The sequence below is a fragment of the Corvus hawaiiensis genome, chromosome 5, assembly GCF_020740725.1.
Source record: "Corvus hawaiiensis isolate bCorHaw1 chromosome 5, bCorHaw1.pri.cur, whole genome shotgun sequence".
Lineage (NCBI taxonomy): Eukaryota > Metazoa > Chordata > Aves > Passeriformes > Corvidae > Corvus > Corvus hawaiiensis.
In genome coordinates this window covers 65,766,821-65,782,301 of record NC_063217.1, presented here as the reverse complement: position 1 = coordinate 65,782,301, position 15,481 = coordinate 65,766,821, and the positions used below count along the sequence as shown (strand labels likewise).

The following is a 15,481-nucleotide window of genomic DNA, read 5'->3' as shown; positions in this document are numbered from 1 at the left end:
AGAAGTAATATTGTGTACTTGGAAGCCTGTACTTCCATGGGATTTTTGGAACAGCTGAAAAGGGTTGCCTGAGTAAAAGGATGGTAGTATTTTTCTGCTGGCCTTTGGCATAAATCAGCAGGTACTGTTTATAATGTCCCAAAATAGATGACCACAACAACACAGAAATTTTAGGAAAATTACTACAATAGTAATTCTGAAGTATAAAAATTGTCAAAGAACATGCTGTTTATCTCACCAGAGACATAGCTTATAGAGATTAAAACCTTTGAGAATGTTCTGTTCAGCATGATGGCCAGAGGCAGATACCTTATTTCCCTGCCTTTTTAGCAGTCCAGACCAAGAAACACAGTGGCTACATGCAGAGAACAACTTTATATTTGGGTTTGGATTAACTAGACATACATTTATGCACACAATTCTGATCAAGTAAACATCTGATCAAAACTCTCCTGAAGCATCATAGTTTTTTACTTCTACACAGGAATCCTACTTCTCTCTCTGTTTATAGTTTACAAAAAATAAAGCAGGGGTCTAAGGAAAAAAATTAATTAATTAATTAATTGGACCATATATAAAATAAAGAAATTCTTATACTTAAAGGAATACAATACTTCTCTATAACTAAAGGTTCAGTTATGTGGAATACTCCAGTTACCAAGGTCTTTCCTTCATTAACAGGTACAGTGTTGTGAAACTCATTTAGACTATAGCATGTTGTTTCTTACAGAATTTTTACATTTGAGACTTTGTTTTTATTCAGTTCAGGATATAAGTCAGAGAACCACTGGAGCTTTCAAACATTTGCCCTAAGACAAAAGCATATTTCATTAAGCAAATCGGAATGTCCAGCCTTGACTTTTAAGTTTTCCTTACATCGTGGATCCTGAGGCTCTGGATTCCCTAATGTTATACTGAGTGGTTGCTCTATAAATCATGTAGTAAGAGAAACCTACATTGAAACGGTTTGCTTTAAAAAGCCAGAGAGATTTAGGCAAACAGCCTAAAGAGACGGTCAGGCATGAAGCCAGAAAACTCTTCACAAGCACGTTGTTATGTAACCCTGCCTAGCTTTGGCCATTATTTCAATGTTATAAAAATACCCAATTTTGATGACTGAGCAAAGTTCTAATGCTTTTCTTTTCTAAATGTCTCTCAAAGTGTTCATTACCTGAAGGAGATTTTTCTAACATTGGTGAAGATATATGGTTCTTTGTTCTATATACGTTTTGAATAATCTCTTTGTGGAAGACAAATAGTGTTCCATTAATCATATATGTGACAGTTTCATATATTTAACATCTTATGTTAGAAATGAGAAAATGTGAGGCAAGGGAACAAATCTCAGAATAAGTGTTCTGTATGCTTGTCATACATACCTGCTCTACCTCTGCATCTGGTGTCAATATAATAATATGTGACATAGAGAATATGTACAGTGTCCTCTTCATTGCAGGTGCAGAAATCAATTATTCCTATTTTCCATGCCTAACACTATTGATCTTGTGAAAAATCCCTGAAAATCTTGCAAAATACGTAATAACAAAGATCTCTAGAGGTATCTATTTTTGTTGGGTTTTGAAAGTGACTTACACTATGTCATTAATACCAAATTTCAGAACTATTTATATGGTGTGTTTTCTTGCAGTGGAACAGTACAAAAGACACACTTGCTAAGGTAGTTCTTGTTTCATGATGCAGCATTTGCAAGAATTAGCCCTTGTGGAGCTATCCTGTTCCAGAGCATGTAGTCTGCAGTGTATGGCTGAATCACAGCGTATCTCAAACACTTTCCCAATGCACAAAAGGAAAAAAACCTCCAAGGATGCCATCTTACCCTCTAAATCCTTTAAAAGCTCAAGACTACACTCATTCTGACATTTAAGTTACTTCCTACGCATGATGTGTCTTACCTAAAGCCAAATGTTAAGTCCCCGTTTGCCATGTAGGACACTTTCAAACATGGGCAGACTCTATGAAATACCCACATGTGCAGTCATATACTGCAAGTACTCCATTATGATGGATCCATTATAAAACACTCAAAGAACAGACTGGTTAATTGTTTTCCTGAAACATGAATGATATTTGCTTTTCTTATAGCTAAAATCTTTCTTGATTTTAAAGTTAACTATGTTGCTGAGAGTAAAAGTCTTTGTAATTTGCTAACAGTATTCAAACCAGTCTGCATACAAAAGATAGGTTCTAAATTTTTTGTAGCTGGATTTGACTTCTGTCATTTCTACATTTAGTTGCCTACTTTGCAAAATTACCACAGCAATTGTTTGATTTTATTTTTTAGTTCCTCACCCCTCAGAAGCTCAAAAACTCTCTATTATTATAATTTCCAGAATGGTCAGTTTGCTTCTGACTTTCTGTTTAGGCACTAACAGCTGTGAATAAAAATATTGCTTATGAAAATGATGTTAACATCATCCTGGGATCAAAGACATCCTGCATCAAGTTTCAACATTACGAATGAACACAGTTTGACAATCAGATTTGTGAACAAATCTACAATGTGTTGTAAATTAAGAAAAGGGTCTTGGCTCACCTTTCCAGAACTTCTCTGTTGCAGGAAAGTAAAAGAAGGCATAGCAAAGGTGTCATAATTTGGGCACACATTGAGTTGAAATTAATTTACTCAACCGGTTACAAGTGGCTAGAGCCACTGTTGGATGGAGCAAACTCTGCATTGATCTTCTTGTATACAGAAGCCATAACTGGCACATGTTTTTAACACTCATTAAAAACAAGGCAGAGGTGGAGATAGGTTGGTAGAGCAGTGGACTGAGAATTGCTTTTGAAAGGCACAGGTAATGCTTATTTTTATGTCAGAGCACAAAATATGTTAATGAAAATCCTTCCCAAGGTCTCTACAAAAGACAGCATCAAGCAAATGTTATAGTCCTTGAAACTAAACATTTCTTCTCTTTAAGCAAGAACATCACCCACCAGTTAAGGCTTTAATCCATGGTATCTTGTTGCATCAGCAATTATGGCACTCATGAGAGTTCCGGATTATACAGTCCAACAATTGCTTTATCTGTAAAGCACAGCTTTTACAGTGAAGGCTACAAATAAACAGCCAAACTCTTTAGAACCTGTTCTGAACTGGCGACACAGGTTGCCCATATGCCCCTTACTTCTAGCCAAGAGAATAAAGACGTCTTCTAAATAAGTGGATGAGATTATGAAATTGACAGACATTAATCCTCTCTCTCAACTTGGTCTCATATCACTCCCTGAAATTAGATAACAAAACTGAGATGTGGGAGTATGACTGAAGCAGTTATAAAGCTGCAGGCAACCATGCTGTCAAAGATTTCAGACCTTGTCAAAGCCAACAAGAAAATCTGTTCAAAAGCAGACACATTACAAAATACTTGACTCCAGTAACACTCTGAGGCAGTGGCTACATGTGTTCCCACGGGATATCCAACTTCAGCATAGCATTTAGCTGCTTAAGCAAGGTGTCCTATAGGGTACAAATCCATTCTAAACATAATCTCTTTAATAATTCCTGGCATGAAGAAGAGCCATTTCCATGCGACCATTAGGCAGTATAAAATACTGGGTAAAATGGTGAGCAGAAAGCAAAGCTAATTTGTACCTTCAAGTGCTAGAAATGCTGGAGTTATCTCAGTCTCACATATGGGCTTGAGGGACATTCTTCTTGAAAATGCTGTATTGTTTTGTATGTTTTTATTTCATAGTCATAGCCAAAATATTTTATTCTGTGAACAACATTTTGTTTTGAAACTAGGAATGGCAGCTTGCACCTTCCAAAATATTTTTCTCTTTATTTAAGTAAATACAAAAAAGGTAATTCTGATATGTAAACATTGAAGAGCTACTTAATATGCAAGAGATTGTATGTTTTTGGTGTGGGATATAGTAATGAAAGTAGAAATAAAAATCGTAAGTGTCTATTATTGAGATAATCTTTCTTATATAGTAATTTTTGTTTATCCTCCTTGAACAAAAGAAAAACCTGGATATTTTCTGCAATTTAAAATATGCTTTATTATTACTATGACACAGATTAATAGATATAAAGAAATTTGCGCTTCTGAAATGTTGAAAAATCAGAATAATTCCCTTAAGAATTTTACTAATCAAATTCTTTTTGGTTTTCTTCTTAAATTATGTTTTTTTAAAATGAAATTTTGATGTGGTTCCCATTTTTTGACATTTTGATAGGCTTTCCAGGGTGTTTTGGGGGTTTTTTAACCCCCTTATTATTTATGCAATTTTACTTAAGGTATTCTCTTTTTTATGTTTTGGTGAAACTTCTCTAGAAGTTTGCCTTCTGTAATTTTGCTTATCAATTGCATAATTGAAATTTCTCATTTTCAAAGCTTCGTAAGTTTACTGAACATAATATGCAGGTTGTACTAAAAGATCTTTCAGTGAACATGGAATTTTCTGAGAAGTCTGCACATTAAACAGTGAGGAGAAGTGAAAAAAACAAGCATTCCAGAAAAAGTGTACACAAATAGTAACAGATGTATAGCAAAGAAAAACATGCTGATTATTACTGAAAGATTGTAAGATATCTTTTGTAGTCGATACATTCCTTGCCTTTCTCTCCTCTTTTAGTATGGAAAGATTCATAGTCACTTTCTTGGAAAGGTGATCTTAAGCAATAGGTTCGTCTAGGACTCAGTATGATACCAGTTTATACATGCTGAGAATAGAGTTCCTTGATTATATTGTTGAATCCAGATGCTGACTTTTTTCTTTCCTTTTCAGACAAAAAAAAGAAATGCTATTAATACGTCTATCACATTCTTCATTTCATGCAAAAGCAACAAAATGTCATATTTCTGCAGTTTTTTACATAAGGAAAAATGACCATTTATAGAAATAATAGATATTGTAAAAGGTAACATGCTCTTTCCAGTCTTATTACAGTGCTATACAGATGCCCTTATTCAAGGTACGTAACAGTGGTGGTACCTTTGGTTCCACTATACACAAAAAGTGGTTATGTTGTAGCATCTGAACATTTGGGTTTTTTGTAAAAACTGTCCCAGGCAGGAATACAAATGCCATTGATATTTTATTTCTGAATCTGAGCAGAATATTATAAAGGGCTTTCAGACTGATTCAAGACTTCAGATCTTGAACTTACTGATGTTTCTAATAAAGCGACCTAATTCTTAGTATATCATATGAAAAACTTCTCTTATTGGGTGGCATAAAAATATAAGGTTAAAATGAGTATAAACTTTCTGATTAGAACAAAATGGGTTTAAAGTTTATATTTTCTGTAACTAGAAACTTTCTGCACAAACGAGTAGCAAAGAAGGGATATACTTTTTATGTACTCAGACTAGAATTTCTCTGATTTCAGAACAAAAAAGTGTTTGTTTGATTTTTACAGAAAAAGGAGCTACAAAAAAAGTTAACATTTCTACAACAATAAACCTTTCTCATATCCTGTTCCTATTCACACTAATTGGTTCCCTCTTAGCCAGTTCTGTCATTTTTGCAATCAAGGACAACAAAATTTACTTCCTGCAATTGTTCAGGTAACTTTTAAAATGTGCCTATCAGGCTGGAATTTACTTCAAAGGCATGTAATTAATGATCACAAAATAACTGTCAGGGTAGAAATGATGTTATAAAAATTTTTCACTTTTACCACAATCTCTGTATTGCTACAGAACAGAATACAGATTAACTTCAAATCAATATGCAGAAAATGCCCTGTGAAAAATATCTTTTGCAGCTGGATGTATTAGAAAAATGGGAAAAAGTAATTTCTATACTTAAATATCCCTTTTCTCCTTATTGATTTAGTTAACAGACTTTCAGATCTGCTTAGTTTTGAATTTCTATTAATTAAATTTCTTCTTCCCTGACTTAGATAAAAATCAGCTTATACCTATTGAGAATGATTGGATGTTATATTCTGTCTTGTTCCTGTGAAGTACTCCTAAATACCCACACAGCTACCCCTTTTATATTACTTCTTGTTCTTCTATGGTATAATGTCGAAAATAAATAAGTAAAATTTCTACAGTACATAGATTGAAATCTTCACTGGTGGCTGATCTTTTTGCAAGATGAATAGCAATTTATTTTCATACCCTGTTACTTATTTGTGATACTGGTGCAAACCTAGCCAGCTGTCAGCATCATTTCTGGTAGTGCAATAAAGGTTGTGATTGAAGAACACTCTTTACATAATGTAAGAGTTACAGTGAAAATCTAAGAAGAAGGGGAAGGAAATTAGGGTGTTTCTTTGTTTGGTTTTTTGTTTGGAAGGGAGAGCTTGTTTGGGTTTGGGGACTTTTTTTGATCGTTTTGGTTTGTTTTGTTTTGGGTAGTTTTCTTTTTTAAATTTATTCCTGGGGAAAACAAATATAAAGCATTGGATTTTTGTTGGCTAAGTCTGATGAATTCCTTTTATCAGGGTAATTTGAAACTAGTTCAAACATCAAGCATAAACTTCCTGCTACATTATCTTAAATAATGCTGAATTAGCTAATATTCACATACTGTAGCAGACAGAAAATGCAGAGGTGATTAAGAGTTCATCTCCTGCTTCTTGAACTATTTGCCCCCAAACTGGAATTTACACTTACACAGCAGGAAATATGCATCAACAATAAAGAGTTTATAGTAAGAAAAAAAAAAAAAAAGGTTTTTCATGCAGAGAAGAATAATATAGATAATATTGGTTTGGGGTTTTTTTGCCTAAAAAAATAATGGGTTTTCCTTAGAGAAGAGGAATTTTCAGTATTCATATTAAGTTCCATTCAGCACTGCTAAGATGAAGAGTTCTGGAAATTATGCCAGCTGTCTCAAAACATAGCAAAGTTCACAAATGTGAACAGATTTATGAAGTATCTGTATTAATAATCTTAAAAATTCTTCCCTCTTTTAGAGATTTAATGCATGTTAAATCATATGAGAAGTCAATAGGAGCTGGTGCAGACCTGTGTGCCTTTTAAAGTCTTTTCAAATATCTTTTATCAGCAAAATCTTGTTTGTATGTTATGCATACATTGCATAATTTATTAACTCTTGCCTTTAAAACTTGAAAAATTTTAATGAGACAAGGTTTATCTTGAAACTGCTTTATGCATGCGCCTTTGAAGCAATTTTGCCATGAAGTTATTACATGTACTAACATAAAAGACAAAACATTTCTTGATAAATGAATCCCTTAACACCTAAAGGAATTTCCCTCTTTTTCCCTATTCTTTCCCTCCTCCATTTCAAGTTATTCACAGTCTACTTCCTTTAATTAATCTAAATTGTTACAATTCTTCAAAAATAGCATGATTGAAAATGAATAGTAAGTCAGGGGACTTAACACAGCTTTTATCATGAGTGCTCTATGTTGTATTCTTAGTGGGCTTTTAGGAAGGGAATGGTAGAGATATTTTCAAGTCTGAGAAACAACCTTTCCTGTGAATAAATATAACGTGAGGGGACGGAGTTGTTCTGCAAAGCAAAATTACTTCTTAAGCTTCTGCCACCACCTGGAGAAGTAAAGAGATGTTTTTTCATTTCATTGTCAACTTTATTTGGGCTTCCAGAAGCCTTGACTCTCCTGGGCTTCCTTAGCTACTGCTGTATGCCTTTTTTTTCATAAGATATTGGTAGTTACTAACTAGAACCTCAAGATAAAAAGAAAGAGCATGTGTTAATTAACTGAGCACTACATAAGATCCAGGCTGGGGGAAAGGAGAGCTCTCCTGTTATAAGCTTGGATTTTCTTCATCTTATTTGCAGGTCAGAATGTGTTTTAATAAAGTATAAAGGCTCTATTATCAATCATAAACATTCACTGTGTAATTTTCATGACACATTAAACCAAATATTCAGTAACAAAAATATTTAAGTATTGCTGAAAGAGGCTTAGAATGCTTAGAATCCTTTGTAGATGTATAACAAAGTTAGAGATTTTGAGAAATGCTAATGTGCAAAGTTTCATAAATGAAGCTTCATTTACCTCTAAATCTTATTCTTAGGACTGAATGAAAGAACAGATAGAGAATATTGAAGGCCTGTTCCAAAACTTTCAGTCCAGTCTAATATAAGAGGTGCTCATTTTTGTTGCTTATTCCACAAAGGGATCCTTTTACTGAATGAGTGAGTGCAGATGTGATGGTGGGGACAACAGAATAAGCATCTTGCTGCCAGATGCTAAGGCAGAAACGAACAACTGAATGTAGGCATATTCAGGAGGTCTACAGAGGGCAGGCTTTGACCTAAACACCCTTTAACCATGCACACTGCTAGACAAACAGCTTGGTCATGAAAGAGGACCTTGTGCTATAGAGGAAGAAGAGTACTTTCTTTGGGATATATCATCAGCTGTAGAACTTCTGTGTGAACACCATTCAGGTCTAGCAATTGATAATGAATCTTATTAGTTTCTCCTGTTCTACTGATACTGCCGAGAAATAATGATTCTGAATATTTATTTTTTTGTTACATAGATGACTGTTTAATAGCCCTTGATTAGCATGTTTTTCCATGAATTTTAAATAGGTACTGTTTGGATCCATTTATATTTTTGGTGACTGTATCATTCTTTGCCAAAGACAGTTTAGTTACCTCCTTTTTGTTTGTACAGAATGTCTCTGCAGTAATTCTCTTGCTATGTTCCCCTGGACATGTCATGTCTGCATGACGCCTGAAAAAATTACCTGCTTTAGCTGATCCTCTAATGTTCTGTAAAAATACCCTTAATTTTGATGTAGTTCACACATTTACTTGGAATCATTACTAGATGGACATTATTGCTTTGGCAAAAATATTTAATTTGAATATTGTACAATCACTCTTAGGTTTTTCATTAGCATATCTTCATGCAGAGTTTAAGCAAGAAATGTTTTGCCACTTCTGAATTCTCTTATTAGCTGCTCCTAGCATACAAGTTTAGGATGCCTCAAGTGTTAATCTCTGCATTACATTCTTTCCTAACCCTGTTTGCTGGTTTTGGCTGGAGTAGAGTTAATTTCCTTCCCAGGGCCTGCTATGAGGCTGTATTTTGGATTTGTGCTGAACACAGGGTTGATAATACAGAGATGTTTTTGTTATTGCTGAGCAGGGCTTACACAGAGCCAAGGCCTTTTCTGCTTTTTGTGTCGGCCATGCTGGTGATGAAGCTGAGGGGGCCTGGGAGGGTGGGAGGAGACACAGCCAGGACAGGTGACCCCAAATGACCAAAGGGATATTCCAGACCATGTGACATCATGCTCAGTATATAAAGAGGGGGGAAGGAGGAAGCAGGGGAAATTTGGAGTGATGGAGTTTGTCTTCCCATGTCACCGTTGGGCATGATGAGGCCTTGCTCTCCTGGAGATGGCTGAATACCTGTCTGCCCAGGGGAAGCAGTGAATTAATGCCTTGTTTTTCTTTTCTTGTGCGCATTGCTTTTGCTTTCCCTATTAAACTCTCTTTATCACAACCCATGAGTTTTCTTGCTTTTACCCTTCTGGATTTTCTCCCTGATCCTTCTTGTGGGGAGTGAGTGAGTGGCTGCCTGGGCTGAAACCACAACAAGCACTTGCCTCTAAAATATATGTGCCTTGGATTTCACTGAATGCACGTCTAATTTCAGTCTAATTACTTCTTCTTCCATCATATAATTAAGTTAATTTTGTGATTTGATTATATCAAGTGCCAGAGAGGTTGTCATCCCAAAAAAAAAAAAAAAAAGCAAAATTTTTCTCAGCACCCAGCCTACTAAAAAAACCCCTCCATTTTTCGTGGTAAAAAGGTGGTAAAGCCCATTTTACAGGTTAATTTGTTCTCCCTTTCCTTCTCCTCGCTTTCCAGCAATCCCTGTAGCAGGCAGTGAGGTGCCATCCAGCCGGGCACCAGCAGGTGTCTCCCCTATACGCGGACTGCGATTCCATGGTCCGAGATGCACGTACATATCCACGTCGATAGGGATTGTCGTGTGGGGAGTGCAGAAGGGGCACATACACCGTGAGCTTCATTTCTGTAAGGCTAGAAATACAGATAAATAAAATGTAATTTCATACAATTCAAGTTTTCCCGAGTCTTTTCAAAACACCATAGCAGAAATTTTGGGGAAATAGCTTTTTCATAGCTTTTTGCTGAGTATGTACTACAGTAGTTATGCCCTAGAAAAAGCCTCAACCAGCATGGCTGAGATAGCCTTTAGTAGTAAATATTCTGTAGTATTTCTCAATGTAGTTCTTACTATTGGAAGAGTTAGTAATGTGACAGACCAGGATGGGGCTTTCACATTTCCATAAAGCTTATTTTTTTATTTAATGAATCTATTCTATTGAACAGGTTTGACAGCAGCAATATTCATTAGAATGGCAAACTAGCTACAAAAAAAATGGGGTTTTAATTAAAAGTAATTTATTAACAAACTTGTTTTATCTTGTTTCCAAATTATTGTTAAAACATAAACCCCAACTCATTCGCAAATTTTATACAATAAATAATTAAAAGATTCACTGGCTTTAAAGTTTTGTAGATCCACTTCTGACTAAAATTTTACCCATCACTACCCTCGGAGTTCTGTCTTGAATTTTGTATATGAAACACACCTGGATTTCTGAAAACCCAGGAGAGAAAATGGTTATGCTTTCTGAGATCCTGGAAACGGAGAATTTGGCTGGCTACAAAGGCCATGGGAAGAAGTGTTGCTAGCAAAATCTGAAGGAATAACATCTGCATACAGCCCCCAAGAGCAGAGGGAAGCATGTAACTTGAGCAGGCTTGGAAACTGTAAACTGATTTGATTAGCATGGGAGGAAATACGGGACAAAAATATGGGAAGGAAGTGCTGAAGAGTGAGGGGAGATTTATGAGCTCACAAGAGGGCTGGTGAGAAGGAAGTCTGAGGTGGGAAAGTTTGTGTGGGGAGGTGCTGGAATGAGGATGAAAAAAAGGGCATAATAGAGGACAGGTAGGACAGGAAATGCTGGGGTACTTAAGACCCGGTTCAATAGAACAAGGAAAGGATTGGGATTTGGGGCCCAAATGGTATGAGACCAAGAGATGGATTTGTATATTCACTACCTCAGTGCCTTCTTTTTTAATATAAGAATTTAAATAATTATTTTAGCTTTATATAAAGCCTCTGTATAAAAGGCTTCAGAGTCTGCAATGGGGTAGCTGGACATAAGTTCATACAGGCAAAGCCCTGAGATATTATACCCAAATAACTTAATGTGAAGTGTGGATAAGGATATACAACCTCCATTGTAAACCTCAGAGCCACATTCACCATCGGCATGATCTTATAAACATCTTATAAAAAAACACAATCCTTGAAGCACCTGATATATTTACTTTGTCTCAGACTCGCAATAATGGAGAACTCTCAGTATTTTGTGGCTTCTTTTAAAAGTGAACAGAGTGCATTCTAATAATGCCCAACAAAGCACTGAAAGCAACAGTAAATATTGCAAGTTTGCTGAAGAGTGCAGCCTCAGAAGAAGAAAATCTCTGTTAAATTCAAATTGGTGCACTATTTCAGTTCAAAAAATGCTTCCATGCAAACCCAAGAATATTTATATTTTGACAGCTAAAGTATTTTTTTCCTCAGAGTGATCCTTTTAATTTTTATCTGCACTATTTTTTAAAAATAGAACTTTTTCTAAAGCAGTTATTGAACACTTCAAGATAAAGAAATTATTTTGGGTCAGAAAGCTTCCCACCACCCTTCAAAAAGGCTTCTGACTTTTTTGTTCTGGCTACTGAAGTAAAAATACCAGTATTTGCAAATATATAGAAAGAGAAGACAGTTGGTAGCAAACCCACATGCTCTGGGAATAGTTTAAAGCATCTCTCCATCTTCCACCCCTGCCCACCAGCCTTCTCATCCTTATATCAACACCAAAACAAAGAAAAAACAAACAAGCTGTTACAAGTTCTGAAATTATCTAAGATCCCCATGTCTGCTCCAAAAATAACTTGTATATTTGGTTGCAGAGATAGTAAGTGACTTCTAACAAACCATCTGTGAGGACACAGCAGGAACAGGACAGCAAGGAATGGAGCAAGGCCATTCACAGCATCCAGGAAGGGAAGGAGATGAAGCCAGAGACAAGATATATTTTCTGCCTGAGAGACTCACACAGGAGAAAAGCTAGGCATAGAACAGCCCAGAGACCCTCTAAGATGCAGGGGTAGAGATCATAGGCTGAGCTTAAATGGGGCTCCTCAGCTCATAATCCAAGCATCCCAGGTGAGGCTAGTCAGGGACAGTAAATCCCATTAGCATCCTCAGGGCTCTGACATTATTCTGCAACAGATTAATTGTGATTAATCATATGCTTTTTTAAGAAGCTCAGAGCACATGACTATTTCATGTGTTAATTTAAATAAGAGTGAAAGAGGTTAATGTTTCTTACTTAAAATTTGTGACCTGCTAAAAGTATGCGTAAGTCATGTGCCTAAAGTCAAATCTAGTGATTTTTTATTTAATCAGTTTTGGGACTGAACCCTCAGCTAGGCTGTCAAGTGCAAGATATTAAAATGCATTGGAGCCTTTTGGAGTAAACAGATTATTTGAAAATTCCATAAGGGTATATTAAAAGAGTGGATTGTTTAGCCCTTTAAAAGTTAGTCTGGCCACTCTATGCATGCATAGGATTGGATTTGTAAAGCTTTGTTTAAGTGTCTGCAAACAAAGGGATGCCACAAAGCAAATATAAAATGCTTAAGCACCCTATATCCTTTAGGAGTTCATTTTATAAGCAGTTTTGAAACACTTAACCAGCAACCTCCCTGAATCCCTCAAGAGCTAAATATCACTAAAAATTGGCCAGCGGTGTATCAATGTAATGATCAGAGGTTACTTTGAAATATAGACTTATTTTCTTTAGACATTTCTGTCCCTTTCTATCTTTACTTAAATGCAAGATGATTTTCAAAGTATTGCCAATAAGTAAATACTTCACTGTTCTAAACATTAAGAACCTTCCTGGAAACTTGTCAAAGAACCCTCATAAAAGTGTTGCTTTTCTCTTTTACTTCACATTAGTGCAGTTTCAGGTCTCAGATTAAGCTCATAAACTATAATCATATATTATTTCTTTATAGTTGCCAGTGTTCAAGGCCAAAAGAAGCAGGGAAGATACTTCTTTGTTTTTCTGTTTTACTTTATGGAAATACTTTATTTTTTCTGTTTTTACTTTTCTGTTTTACTTTTACTTTGTTTTTCTGTTTTACTTTACTTTACTAAGGTTTTTTTGGTCCTGTCTTTTCTGTTTGCCTTTTTTTCCAGTCCAAATCTCTTGACTGGGTTGAATACATGATCCAAATAACAGCTTATTTATCATGCTGTTTGGTGATGGATGCTTGGTGATTGCCTCATATTCTTTTCCGACTGTAAAACTGAATTAGATTCTACACCGTGCAAATGTACACAATGCACATTGTAACAGCAGCTGGTGGAGAGCTGCTGTAGCCAATTCTGGGTCTTTTTCCAGTTACAACTTCTGTTTCTTGTCTTCTGTGTTCCGTTTTCTGCCACCCCTCCTCCCAACCAGCACCTTAAAGAATATGTAAAAAGTATCAGGCAAGGGCAACAGCTGGTCCAATTTTCTGTCCACAGATATTCATAGTCTCTGATTGGAGTCATGGTCCCCTAAAAGCCCCATTTACACAGCAGAAGAAAAAAAAATCACTGTACTTTTTTCATCACAAAATATTAAACAGTATAGAAAATAGGCTCACGTAGTTCCTGTTCAAAAGGCGGTCCTTCTTAAAATAATAAAATTCTTCAAAACATTAATGCATACACGTGCAAACACAGTATAAGCATATAGCAGCCTGACTTTGATAACTTTTCCACATAACTGTATTTTCTTGGAAGGAATGATCTGCTGTCTATTTGTAACTAAAAGAGGTTTAAACTTAGAAGTACTGTTATTATTGGTTTTAAACACCAAAGGTGTTCTTTATAGTTATGGAAATTTGTTGTACAGTAAGGAACTGCAAGACTAGCAGTCCCGTGAAGTTTGTGCATGGAACATAAAGGAATACAAAAAACGTAACTTCAATCCATCCTCTTTTTGTTTTGTTTTTTTTAGATTTGTCTCTGCTTTCTTTGTAGATTGCTGTTTGGTGGGGTTTTTAAGGTTCAAGGTTCCTTTTAAGATTCCTTTGTCTCTAAGCAAAGGGACATGGGGTATTAGTTTTAGACCTTGGATTGTTTTCTCATTTCTGTCTGAGCCTATCCATGCAGGTTCCGTTTTTCGATTTCCCAGTGTAATACCACCCCATGTAAGCCTACTGTTGGTCAATATATGGCAGCACATACCTTGAGGTGGCTACATAAGTCAAGGGCATTTTGCATGGTGACTAACCACGATTGGTTTACTGGTTAATGGTGTAACTGTTAAATAGATTCTCTCTTTTTAGCTGCCAGTTTCTTACAGTTATTGAGACAGCAGCTGAACTTCTTTTCCCATTCTCCTTGGTGAATTGTCACTTTATTTAAACTGCAAAAATGGTATGTATTTCTGAAATTCTGTGATATGTCATATGTCTACTTCACTGCAGATCTAAGGATAGGTTTTACTTTATCCCCACATTCATCATTAGTGTAAAGAAGTGCTTCAAGAACACTTTTTAATGCCTAAGGTTTTTAAACCTTAGTTCATTTCCCTCTGTAACAGCTTATTTTCTGCCTATGCACTTTCTCATATACTATAGAATATAGAAATTTTGCCCGTATCTCCATTCTGAATAACCTCTCTTGGTGGCCTTTTTAATTTTAAGAGATATATATTTATAGTTTGCAGTTGGGATTAACTATATTTTTTTTAAACATACAAAATATAATTTTTTCTACAACTTTGAACATTAAAAAAGTTTTGGCTTAAAAGAAATCCTCCAAAATAGGCAATAACATTTTTTTGTAGAGATAATTTTGCCTTCCTTAATACAAGAATAAGAAAAAGAACTGAAATATGAATTTGAATCTGTAACTCTTACACTCTTAGTTTTCTGAGGCCATCTCTTGCTGTACAGCCCTGGATCTTCCATGCAGTACCATGCTCCTCAGTGTGTTTTTTTCCTTTTGTAATCTCTTTTCATCCCTGAGATACAAGAGCTTCTGACACAGTCACCTTTACCAGCTTTGTGATCATTCCCCTACCCACTGGGAATTTTGCAGTGCTGCACTCTGACTGCTTTGGTTCCGTGTTATAGAAAATCTTGTGTGAAATGAATGTGTTAAACTTGAGACTCCAGCCTACATATCCTATTTTCTACAGTTTCCAATACCTCCATTTTCTGACAAAATAACCTTTTATTTCATTATCTCTGTGTTTGTAACTCTTATAAGGAAAATATACATGTTGACTATTAGATTAACAATCATACGTCATTCAAACATTTCAGGAAAGAAAACATTTAGTAAAAACTTGTTCAAGAGGCAGAGGTAGGTTTAGATTCAAATGTAATGATCGCACTGATTTTCTTGTGTTATCACATCAGTCCTCTTTTACAGCATCAT

At 35.6% G+C, this 15,481-nt stretch overlaps 1 long non-coding RNA gene across 1 annotated transcript in view; it reads right to left on the bottom strand.

Moving 5' to 3' along the window:
- Window positions 1-356: 356 nt before the first annotated feature.
- LOC125326714 overlaps window positions 357-15,481 on the bottom strand; it is a 32,351-nt gene continuing 17,226 nt past the window's right edge. The window contains exon 2 of the long non-coding RNA XR_007203959.1: window positions 357-9,981. This is a non-coding gene — a long non-coding RNA (uncharacterized LOC125326714). The remainder of the gene's footprint in view (window positions 9,982-15,481) is intronic.